The 13,148-nt window shown below is 39.9% G+C and overlaps 1 pseudogene; it reads left to right on the top strand.

The window, feature by feature from the left end:
* Window positions 1-2,681: 2,681 nt before the first annotated feature.
* LOC108670136 lies at window positions 2,682-3,852 on the top strand (annotated as a pseudogene).
* The last annotated feature ends 9,296 nt before the right edge of the window (window positions 3,853-13,148 follow it).

The following is a 13,148-nucleotide window of genomic DNA, read 5'->3' on the forward strand; positions in this document are numbered from 1 at the left end:
CGCCTGCGAATAATAAATCAACACAATGTTCGCAGTGCGAGTACTCGGAGCGAATACAAGCAACACCATTACAAAAACCGCCCCTTTCCTCAGATATGAATTTACTTGAAGAAATGTTTGAGCTATACAATTTTTATGCAATTCTTCTCGAGACGAGGCTCTAGTAAAGATGTCACTATGAATAATTTCGTATCGCTCATTCGAATTTTCCGTTTCCACTATTTTTTCCAAATAATGCTAAAATTTACACTTTTTGATTTTGTTTTCCTCTTCAATGTAGTAACATTTAACGGATTAAATATTTCGTTAATGCTACGTATCATGAGATGTCACACAAACTTAAAATCTGACAGCTTTGTTCCATGTACACTTGAATTTCTATGACAATCAATCGCGTTATGTTATTCGCGGGCATCTGCGTACCACATTTGAACCGCACTAGCAAGCATATCGTGTTGACCTAGCCTGAGGTCACTCCACTCTATCACTCCCCGCCAATTTCTGCTCAATCCATCTCTCTTCATCCCTTATTTCCTCCGTTCATTCTTTTATATCAAGTTTGACAAATACTGATATTTCACGCCGTAATGAAGGCAGTGTTACCGCTTCCACGAACCTATCGTAGGGCTAGTTAAGCGGACGTCTTATTTGCGTTTGCAGTTATGCACAATGTAAGGAAGTGCTTTGTAAGAACCATGCATCTTCTTGTGCAGTTCTTTGGTGAGTCGAGATGCGAGGGACCTGAAAGATATACTGTTGCTGATATTTTCCTAATACATCTACAATATGTTCATATATGTATTTATTGGTATCTTATGGTACTGGGCTATGCTGAAGTTCGTTAGGTGAAGAATTGCCACAAATACTTACTAATTCATGTTGGAGCCTGTGTTCAACAATGAAAAGGAGGAGTATTAATTTTGTGAAATTTGTGGATGTTTAACCTATTAATATCGTTGCAGTGTATTAAGAAGTACAATAACTGTGTGCATGAATCAGTATGATATTCAGCAATGAAAATTTCTTTCCAGTATCTGAGCTTCTGTTTGTCTTGAAACTATTTTTTTGAAAATACCAGAATTTCCCCAGCCTGGCTGATAGAGGTAAAAATTTATATTATGGAACGCAATTTCATCTATTTCTGACTATTTTATTTGTGCGTCTCTACAAATAAAAGTAATTAATGAATGTGGCAATGTTGACAGGTCTGTGATGGAGCCAGGTGTTTCTCTACCCGAGTCGTCCAGTCGATATTTGTTGGTATATGTTCTCTGCTGTATCAGCTGCTGCAGGGTTCACACTTTCACCGCATGTAAATGAACCGAAGAGCATATGGCGCCGCAGGTGCTGCTTTTAAATGTAGTGCAAATGCACTATCTTACTGCAGCCGCTGATAACAGTGCTAGCTTAAGGTACACGGGGCTTGTAGCGAATACACGGGGCTTAATGTAGCGAATACACGGGGCTTGTGGCGAATACATGGGGCTTGTATTCGCTTCAAGTACTCGGTGCGATTCCAGTTTTGCTGGCTGAGAGACTATACACGAGGGGAATAAGGGGAGTATTTTGTTAACAGTCCGCAGGTGCCAGTGCGCAGTCTGCGCATGGTGGAATATGCAACGTAACGATAATGACGCGTTTGAGGAGGCAGTTGGTGGCACATTGCCACTCATGCTGGGGAGGTGAAGAACATTGTAGGTCAGCGTAGACCTAATAAGGTCTCGTTTCCCTTTAAAAACTATTTTCTCAATTAATTTTTGTTGTAATATTCATCGTGACGTACATGCCACGCAGTAGATCGTACTTTCGGAATATCTGTAAGAAAAGTTGAAAACCATCTGAACACCTCAAGACGTTCATAGAACCGTCGTCGTTGGGACAAGACACAGTTCCTAACAATAAGAGGATACAGAGCGGCCCAAGCAGGATACAGAGTTGCACACGAGTATTCAGCTACTCGATTGCGAATAATAAATCATCACAATATTCAGCATGCGAGTACTCGGATGGAATACAAGCCCTGTGTATAAGAAGCACCTTTGGCCTAGCTGGGCGGCTGAACCTGCATAGTACTTCCACCTCCATGATACTCGCTCATCTTACATTGCTGTTCGTACAAGTGTAACAGAATTAATGTTTTTTATTTTTTTCTGGCAAACTACGCCTGCTCTTCACTCGCTCAAGTATTTTATTTCAAGTTATGTGTATATTTATGTTCAAGTTTATTAACGAGCATGTGTTTTGTTGCCTGCATTGTGTTCCAACTGCAGAGCGTCCCACCTCAACATCACCCCACCTCCTCGAACCAGCTTGGCACCACAGACAACAGCTGCTCTTGGGGGTGCGGAGATGAGGAGAGTGAGAGAGTGTACTTACAACCTTAGCTCCAGAGTCCAGTCGATTTCAGAGTCCAGTCGACTGCACAGCGTCTGCTCATGTGACGACAGACTTTCCTCACGAGTTGTTTGGTCTGACTTCGCCGCACTAAATCCCATGTATTTGAACGTCTTTGAACGATTCACAATAATCGGACTGATGGTTTAGCGTTTTAAATTATTTTCTACAAAGCTAAGGAGTGAGGCACACATTTTGATGAAGTACTGTTGGCATAAGGACAAGCGCTGATAGACTCATTGCAGTGACGCCGGTTTCTCGAGTCTGAAAGAGTGAAAGCATCCACGATGGGAAAATACACTCGTAAACAGTGGTTAACTCTCATCGTGTTCTGCATTGCACAGTTCTGCAATGCCGTGTGCATTTCAATACAAGCACCATTTTACCCACATGAAGCTGAGAAGAAAGGTGCCACAGCCACGCAGTACAGTTTCGTGTTTGCAGTTTTCGAACTGGTAGTGTTTACTGTGTGTCCAATATACGGCCAGTTCTTGGAGAGAATAGGGGCCAACTTTATGAAAAATGCTGGAATTTTTACTGTATCAGTATCGTGCATTTTATTTGGGTTTCTTACCCGAATGAGCGGACCTACTGTTTTCTTAACATTCTCGTTCATCATTCGGATAATGGAAGCGCTGGGTAATGCTGCCTTCAGCACCACAGCTTATAGCATTACAGCGCAGGAGTTCCCCTTGAATGTTGCTTCTGCTTTTGCCACTCTCGAAACTTTCTTCGCGCTTGGTTTGATAGCGGGACCCATAGTCGGAGGCGCTTTGTACGAGTTGGGAGGCTTCATCGCTTCTGAAGAAACCAAAAATATTCCTTTTCGCCTTCACAATAATGTCGGGATCTATTAGCATTGGCTTCTTGTTTTCAACTCTGGAGCCCCATATACGTCCGTGGAATCTCACTCCTCTCGAGATCGGCCTAATCTTCGTTTTAGACGCCTTCGCGTATGCCGTTTCTGCGCCGATTTGGGGCCGTTTATGCGACAGATGTCTACCAGAGCGAGCTGCTACAACGATAGGGGCTTTAATAGCCACAGTGGCTTTCTTGCTGTTGGGTCCATCTCCCATTCTACCCATAAAAAACAGCTTACCTCTGTGCATCTGTGCCTTGGTGGTTCATGGCCTTGGGTTCGGGGCCCAGTTTGTGGCTACTTTCAGCGGAACGCAGAAGGATGCCGTCGAGGCTGGACTCCCGGACGATCTCACAACCTACGGCCTAGTGTCCGGACTATGGAATTCTTCTTTTGCGCTTGGCGGCTTCATCGGGCCATCCATCGCCGGGGTCATGTTTGACACCATTGGATTTGGTTGGGGCACCTCCATCATTGCCATGCTTCACCTATTTGTGGCCATTGTCACAATCTTTCTATCTTGCTACTACCGCTACTACAGTGACGTAGATCTTGCTGAAAGAACGTCTCTTTTTCAACGATTTCTTCGAAAAAGTTAATCTGCCGACTCCACGCATGACAGCGGCTGCAACTTAACCCGCATATCGCACGACGATATCGCTATAGGTACAGTTGATTAAATTAATACGCTTAGGATATTAGTAAAATAGTCACTAGATTGCTTTAATCGCAGATTCACTAGAAATTTAAAAGCGAAGAAAACACCACAAAAATTTAGCATATCTCTATTGAAAACGTTTCGGAGACCAGCTCCATCGTCAGTTCGATAAATCTAGAACACTAATTCAGTTCGATAAATCTAGATTTATCGAACTGACGATGGAGCTGGTCCCCGAAACGTTTTCAATAGAGATATGCTAAATTTTTGTGGTGTTTTCTTCGTTTTTAAATTTCTAGCTTAGGATATTGTAACAATGGCTTTTTACGTTTTCACTTGTTGCCTTATGCCTCACAGCCGAAAGAAGGCTGTCATAACCCAAGAAATTTAATAGTTTCGCTGCTTGTGGAGTGATTCCTAATCACTAAGAATGAAAGATTTTTGTTGGGCATTTTGAGGTTGAACTCAGACGGCGTGAGATGAATTAAATTTGATTAAGGTTGTACATTCAGCTTCTACCAACAGTCAACACTCACGAAGAATCCTAGACTAGGTCATGAAATCCCCTGATTCGTGTATGAAGTGCTTGCTTGAAAAATCACATCATGCTCATTTGAAACTGTTAACGATGTATTAGATTGCAACTAAAGCAGCGAATTTTCTTCTTTCACGAGATATTTAATGTATGAAACCTTTCGTACTTAAGAGTTATGTGCTTGTAGTTATGCAGTCTCGATTGTACATGGAGGACTTGTACGATATTTACAGCATTTGTGGTGGTCGTACATGCGGATCAATTCCTAATCTACATATGTATCGTTTATTATTGTATATATAATGCGTTTACCATCTCTTTTTGTGAGATTATATTGTCACCAAAATGTGCATCGTTTCAGATCCAAGAAATTCTGGGTCTATTTCTGCATAGGAAGTCTAGAGTAATATTTTATGTTCTTTGAGTGCCAGTGCCTCGCGTATTGAGCGTCATTTTATGCGCTTTTGAAACACGACTTTATCAACAATCGTGTTGATAAAGTCGTGCGTTACTCTCTCCTAATGTTTATAACTCCTGCCACCTAATGATTCTGAACTTTGATCTGTTATATAACATATATGTATGCTGTACTATTAGAGGTACTTTAATACAAATAATATGAAGACATTTTGATTAAATTTGATTTGCTTAAGCTAATATCGTGATTGAAACTCATTTTGAAAGCTTGTATTATTTTAAGGTAAATCTAAAACTGTACTCTGGTGTTTTATTCATATCGAATGTATCTCATTAAAAGCGGATATCTGATGGCATCTAATCTGTCAATTTAGTCGCTACATTTGATGGTGCTATTTTATTATTTCGAAATTTATGGATTCTTTAGGCCTTAAATATTTCCATTCAAATGTATAAATTGTGATAGTGTTGCACAAGAATCTGGTGCGTCAGTTTGTTAATATTCCGCCAAATCTTATTTTCTATTAAATAGGATTGAGCGTTGGTTGGAACCAGGTGCAGAGTATTGAAGGTGCTGAGTATGTCAAGTTCTCACTAGTGTGATAACATTCTTGAATTGTATTGTCCTTATCGATGATAATCAATGCTGGTGTCAATCGGAGTTTTTTTATCAAAAATTTAAAAGCAAAGAAAATAGTCAGAAAATAAACCATTTCTTAAAAAGGAAAACGTTTCGGAGGCCAGCTCCATCATCAGTTCAAAACCTAAAACACAGGTACAAACAATTAGCAATAAATTCACATTGAAGCATAAATCGTCAAATGAGAAACATACAAGAATGAAGCAAACACGGGCACAAACCTATCTATTTACAATTTCGAGGGGATATGAACGTTAGCGGCATTTAAAATAGGCTTTTGTTTAAAAATATTAAGGGCCTCTAAAATTCGCAGGTCGGAAACACCGGTCATGGAGGCTAAAATTCGAAAATCACTATCGGACACTGGCATGTTGCACTGCTCGGCATGTACGCGTACGGCTGAGTGAGGGGGATGCGCAAGCAGGTTTCCTGTTCTAAAACTCCTTCCTTTGTGCTCCGCCAGCCTAGTATAAAAGTCATAACGACATACGCAGATGTCATAACGACATACGCAGATGCGCATAGCGCACAACTATATTGATTAACTAGGGACGATCGCATAGAAACAGGGAGTGTGTCTTTATACATGAAAAAAGAACTTATTTTAAAATTATTCGCCAGCACTACATGAAGATATACATTTGGGAGGTATTTAATTTATAGAGAACAAACCTTTCAACTCTTTAGCCATAGACTCAGAAGCGGGACCAAAGTAAGGAAATGAACAATAACAAAAACAGCATTCCTATGGTCACGTTCGACTTCGGGAACAACCTTAGAATATTGCTTAGATAAAAATTTCTTAATTTGAGTATATACCAATTGCGACGGAAACCCATTAAGTGAAAACGTACTGCGTAAAAATTCAAATTCATAGTGCATAGTATGGAAAGGTGAGCAGATACGAAAGCCTCGGTTTATTAACGTTCGAATACCATTTAATTTGAAACGAAATGAACAAAAGCTAAAGAAGCTGGTGCATAAACCGGTAAACTTTGATTTTCGGTAAACAGAGGTCAGAAAACGGCCATTTGATTTTGTGACATTGCAATCAAGAAAAGATAGATTGTTGTTTGATTCTAGCTCCATGGTAAACATGATGGACTTGTGCTGGAGATTAAGATAACCAAAGAAGAGGCCTACATGTGAGGGATGTTTGAAAATTAAAAAAGTGTCATCGATATACCGGTTATAAAATAGTGGCCTAAAATCGTGAGGACTATTGGCCAGCCATGTAGCCTCGTGAAAACACATAAAAATGTTTGCAAAAGTAGGGCCGAGAGGAAGACCCATGCCCAAACCATCGATTTTTCTATAAAATTTGCCAGCAAATACAAAAACTGAGTTTTGAGATACATTTATTTACATTTGAGATACCTCCCAAATGTAAATTTTCATGTAGTGCTGGCGAATAATTTTAAAATAAGTTATTTTTCAAGTATAAAGACACACTTCCTGTTACTATGCGATCGTCCCTAGTTTATCAATATAGTTGTGTGTTATGCGCATCTGCGTATGTCGGTATGACATCTCGCAACTTTTATACTAGGCTGGCGGAGCATAAAGGAAGGAGTTTTAGAACAGGGAACCTGCTTGCGCATCCCCCTCATTCAGCCGTACGCGTCCATGCCGAGCCGTGCAACGTGCCAGTGTCCGATAGTGATTTTCGAATTTTAGCCTCCACGACCGGTATTTCCGACCTGCGAATTTTAGAGTCCCTTAACACGTTGACTACGATTGCTTCATCTTGTATTATTATTTCATTTTTTGTACTGTTTTTAAACAGGGTTGCCAGACGAGATGGAGCTGGTCTCCGTAACGTTTTCCTTTTTAAGAAATAGTGAATTTTCTGGCTATTTACTTTGCTTTTAAATTTTTAATAAAGTTGCGATTTAAGCAGTCAAGTGATTTTAATGAGCTTTTTATGGTTTTAAAATAAAAGCTCATTTTTCCGGCTAAGCTAATTTATAAACCAAAGACTTTGTGTTGTGAATTATATTAACAGTTTTTTATTTTAATTATTGTAATAACCCTTAATACGAAAGTGCATTATAAACTGGAGTATTTGAAGATATATAATTGGATATATTAAGTAGTGGGTGATAATAACTTATAACTTGACACGAATGACTCAATGTTACACTATATATACGGATCTCGTAATGGTTCTTGTTTTACTTATTATTTCTGTGACAATAAAAATTTGTATTTTGAATTTGTCTCGTCATTCCGAGAATCTCACTATTGTTGTTTATGCATAGGTTGCAAAAGGAAGTATGGAGTCACTAGTTATTGTGGAGCATCCCAGATATGCCATGCCTGCGGAGGTGGCATATAATGTGATATTGTATAGTTGTGTTGTTGCAAATTGTATTTTACGTTTTCGGAATAAAGATATTCCTTTTCTATTTTTATGTTTTCACTTCCCTTTTGAACTTATTTATTTTCGAACAAAAATCAATTGTGCCTTAATTAATAAAATGTTTTCGGGATCAAAATTCGTGTTGTCTGGGCTATTTAAGGTCTGTTTCAGATTCGGTTTTGATTATTTGCCCTGTGGATTAGTTTAAGAACAATTTTAATTGTTATTACTGCCATGTTAATAATTTTATTTTTAGCAAATTATCAGCAGTAACAGGCTTATTTGACAAACTTGCGAAACTTTCGACAAGCTTATTTTTTTCGGAAATTGAATCGGTACTTTTAATCAAATTGTAAACCACTCAGCAAACGTAAGTTTTCCATGAAGAATAAATAAAAATTGTATTGCATATGTACCTTGCACCCGCTCGACGTCCGTAAAATTCGTCGACTCGCGGCTTGGGTCCTACTGAGTCCGCCGCCTCTGAATATTTCCGGTATCTTCTGCACGGTCGTACATGGAGCGCTTGTCGCGAGTTTAATGCGGTTCTTAATCCAACTCAACGCTCTTCGCAATGGTCAATGTGGATAAATGAACGCAAAACATGTTGCTTCATATAGTATAGTATCGTATCTTCGGCGTTGAAGAATAGGCCTGGATAGGCTTGTTGCCGATTCTTGTACTTTTCGTGGCTCGTTCGCAGATCTAAAAACCGGCCTTTTGATCAGATATTTTCAACGGACGGTGCGTTGAAATAGTTTCTAGACTTTGTTGTTCCGTAGGGCACTAGGCATTTCAAAACTAAACATATGCTCTCGCGTGACATTGTCTAGTCTGTTCTTGAACGCGTTCATACTCGGAGCATCAACAATATAATCAGAGAGGCTGCTCCACATGTCGGTGGCTCTAAGCGAGAAAAAGTGTTGTCGCGGGATTAGTTGCAGCGCAGTTTTTAGCGCATTTTCTCATTTATGGAAAAAGAAAAATGCTCTATTGTGCTCGTCATGTCCGTCTGTCTGTCCGTCCGTCCGTCCGTCTGTCCTTCATGTTTTCGTCGACGAGAAGATGTGCTCTCTGTCACTCACTGCAGTGAGTACTGAGTTATATTTTTTAGTTTATAGCCGTGGCCCCTGGTGTTGGTTCTTGTTTCAAATTCTAGTAATCCTTCGGGGACCTTGTAGAAACCATGATTATACTTGTATACTTCAATGAGGTCACCACGCAGACGTCGATAACAGAGGCTTGGAAGTTTCATAATCTCTAATCTTTTTTCATAGGGCTTTCCCTTTAAGCCTAGAGTTATCCTTGTTGCACGTCTTTGAACACTCTCTACTAAATTTTTGTTATTTTCTAATTTTGGTGAGCACGCGGCGTTTCCAAACTCTAGATTCGAGCGCACAACAGCGTATATTTACCTTGTATAGATGATTTATCGTATATACCGTCTTGTGATTATGTTCATTTGAATGTTTTTCAGAAGTATCGATGCTTACAATGATATGTTTTTGTGTTAATTGTAAATTTGATTGTGCTCATTTTCACGTATTTTTTTATCACCTTAGCATCATGGACGCGAGAAATTTATACAGGATGGAAAGCAACGAAATTTCAGATACAGATACTGAGATGGATTCTTTAAGCAATAGCTGAACTGATGAATCAGAACCGGAGTTTGTCCCAACTGGGCCCAGTTCTAACAGCGTTACTGCTTTTAGAACCACCATATGAAGAAGAACCTCCAGAAGATTAATCTGAGAATGCAGATAATGCACTGCATGAAGATCCAGTGGTAAAGAAGGTAAGAATGAACAGGTAAAGAAGAACATCGACAAAAACCACGCTCAACAGGTCCAGAAAACACAGTAACGCCATTTCATACTTATATTCACTTTGTACCGGTAGAAACTGTTACGGAAATAGTAACAGAAACAAACAAATATGTTGATCAAGTTTTGCAGAACACGATGATTACAAGAAGATCGCAACTAAAATGCTAGACTCCCACAAATGCTCATGAAATAACGAAATTTTTGGGGAATTTTTTCAACGAAAGTACGTTAATTTAGGAAATTTTTAGCCTTGTCATATATGGTCTATGGGAAATGTCGCAACCCTAGTGTCTTATCTGGTCAAACTTTTCAACCGCTGTCTCACCGACAGTGTTGTTGTGATTAACTTTAAATCAGCTTACATTATGCCGCTAATGAAAAATACTTTGAAGGATCTGATCCTAAATCTTATAGACCCATCTCCAGCCAGTCGATTTTGTCGAAACCCCTGGCACGAGATGTGGTCCGACAACTGAACAACCATCTTCAGCAGTCCGGTCGCATGCCTCGCCTATAGTCTGCATACCGTCATCTCCACTCGACGGAAACCGCTGTGCTGAAGGTGCTTTCAGACATTCTGCGAGCAGTAGACCGTGGCGACATTGCGGCACTAGATTAACTCGACCAGTCGGCCGCTGTTGGCACGGTCGACCAAGCCACTTTAATACGTCGACTTGACGTATCATTCGGCCTACGAGGCATTGTGCTGCGTTAGTTCGAGTCCTATCTAAGCAATAGATTCGAATGCGTTCGACATGGGAAGTCTTCTTGTGTGCAATCGTTGATCACTTGGGGCTACCCCAGGGATCAGTTCTCGGCTCGATCCTCATTCTGTTATATATATCTGTAGTTATATACTGCCGACATATTTCACATAATTGATACACATAGTTTTAATCCGCATATCTTCGCTGACGACACCCAAATTTGTGGAGCCTGTGCACCGGCGGACGCCGCAGCGTAGCAAGACCGGATGTCTGCCCGCATGCATGGACGCCGTCTCAGACTGGATGCGCTTCAACCGACTCTAACTCAATGCGTCGAAAACGAACTTTATTTGGTTTGCGACTGCTCGGCGCCAACATCAGCTTCCGGCCAACCTTATTCGCGTGGGCAACGAGTTCGTCATGCCTGTGCCTCCGGTTCTCTACCTCGGCATTCTGCAGGACGCAGAATTTTTCATGAACAATCACATAGCCAAAGTCACCACCGCTTGGTTTGGCGCTCTGTGATGAATACTTAGCGGCAGCCGCTGTCTCTCGAAGCCCTCGTGGTGGCGCCAGAAAATAATTTATTTCACCATCAGAAATTATTCTAGATTGTCTTGATCATTTTGGAAAGTACATAAATATCATCTATGATATAACGCATGAACGACACTTACATGGAAAGATTTCAATTTTGAGTTATATTTTCTGGTAGTATCTTGCTCGTTGCGTGGGACGATTGATTAATCGAGCTGTGGCAGTTGGTGCACTTCAACACAAGCAAGATGAGATATTTTATAGGAGCTTGTACCCCCTGCCGGATCGGATCAATGTGGTAACTTGAAAGTGAAATATATAAGGCATTCACTGTAATTACATTCAGCAAAGTCTGAAGTTATTAATAAATAAAAATTATGTTTAGCCGAGTCTAAAGTTAATAATAAATAAAAATTGCATATAGCCGAAACTAATGTTGAAGTTAATAATTTAATACTGCATTTTCTACGATCGCTACAACTCTTCTTTGGATTGCTAATGGTTTTCAACTTGATTAATGATGGTGGTTGATGAATGATGCTAGTCATTGACATTCTTAATAAGATTCTTATCCATTGACATGCTGCATAATGAACCTTGAGTCCATAATGTTTCGATAATGACATGCGCCATCATTACTTTTAGTTGACACGTGTGTCATCGAACTATCTTGGCCCCTGCACACTATTGTCTTGCTATCTAATAGATTAATGGTTTTGCAGATAATATATTTTGTTGTGTTTATTTTAGCAGCATGCATGAGTCACGCGTTGCAGCTGAAGCTTTAAGGTCAAAGTAATCATTAAAAGCTCAATGACTACATATCGGTACAACTTACAGAAAATTTTTGTCTTCGATTTCGAACCTCATCTCGAAAGCAGGGAATTCATTGCCATGGACTTACTATAAATAATTTTTGCCTGTATTTCTTGACATGAATGAGGATTTCTTCAACTTATGACGTTTTTTTCTTGTGCATAGCATCGTCTGTGTCATGCCGACGTGCCAAACAAGAATTTGAAAAAAATACTTTAAAATTCTGCAGGTTAAACTTTTACGTTGGTCCCTGGACTTTGTAGATCATACAATACAATAACAAGGCTTTGTAAAAGAACGAGTAATCAATAAAATCAGAGTAATCAATATCAGGTTTATTTAATTATAAACCATTGTCTTTAAATGCAATTTACATTATAGTGGAATACCCGCCGAGGTAAACACGAGTATTATAGCGGAGTCAGGAGCTGGTTTCGGTCAGAGCCGCCGCGCTCAATCACCACCTATCGTCCGGTAATATCGTTTATCGTTGTCAATAAAAAAAATCACTTTTCACCAGATTCATAGATTCTGCACACATACAGCGAATATTTATATACCCACCGGTATATACAGACGCTTTCATCACAATAGCTCGTTCTCAGAAAATTAGAAGTGAACAAACTCAATTCAATAGGAAACAAGATTAACCTCACATATCTATTGGTGACACGGGAAAATATGACTACTGTAGCTTTAATATTCAATCGTACGATTTTTGCACTGAAAGTCTCCATCTGTACCGAGTTGACCTCTACAGAACGTTTTTGCTCAATGTTTTCAATTAGCTAGTGAACCATTCTCTCTGTCAACATCCGCTATGAAGCCCTGCTGTCAATTATTCATATGAACATATTACATATAATGGCCATATGGCATTGGTTCACTCGTAAGTGTTTCCAAGACTCCTCAAAAATTATGAGCTGTCAGAGGTATGCACGAAAAGTTGTTATTGAAGTATTTTAGCAGCTGAGCTACATATGCTTCAGAAGCTCCTCTATCTAATGTCATGTATTAGCTAATCTTAGCTTTCACTTTGTCATCTGATGTTAGCATGATTGTCTCTACAATCAATGCTACTAATTCCGCCACAACACTTATATCGCCGGCCTTCAAAAGAAACAGATTGAGACGCCATGGAGAGTAGACATGCTGTGTTGTCGCTCAATGAGCCTGACCGATTTGCTTCCTGCGTTGAATTGCTTCTGGAACTTTATTACCGTCGGGCGGCTGTGCTGCACTTCCGGAACTTCACTACCGTCGGACGGTTGTGATGTGCAGGCTTGTTTCCGGTGATTTATTGTTTCCGGTGATTTATTGCTTTGAGAGACCCCAGCTAAATTTCAGTGAAGGAACCCGGAAATCGTTGAACAATTAAGAAATAAGAGATTTCG

This window comes from Hyalella azteca, unplaced genomic scaffold (assembly GCF_000764305.2).
Source record: "Hyalella azteca isolate HAZT.00-mixed unplaced genomic scaffold, Hazt_2.0.2 contig12307, whole genome shotgun sequence".
Classification (NCBI taxonomy): Eukaryota; Metazoa; Arthropoda; class Malacostraca; order Amphipoda; family Hyalellidae; genus Hyalella; species Hyalella azteca.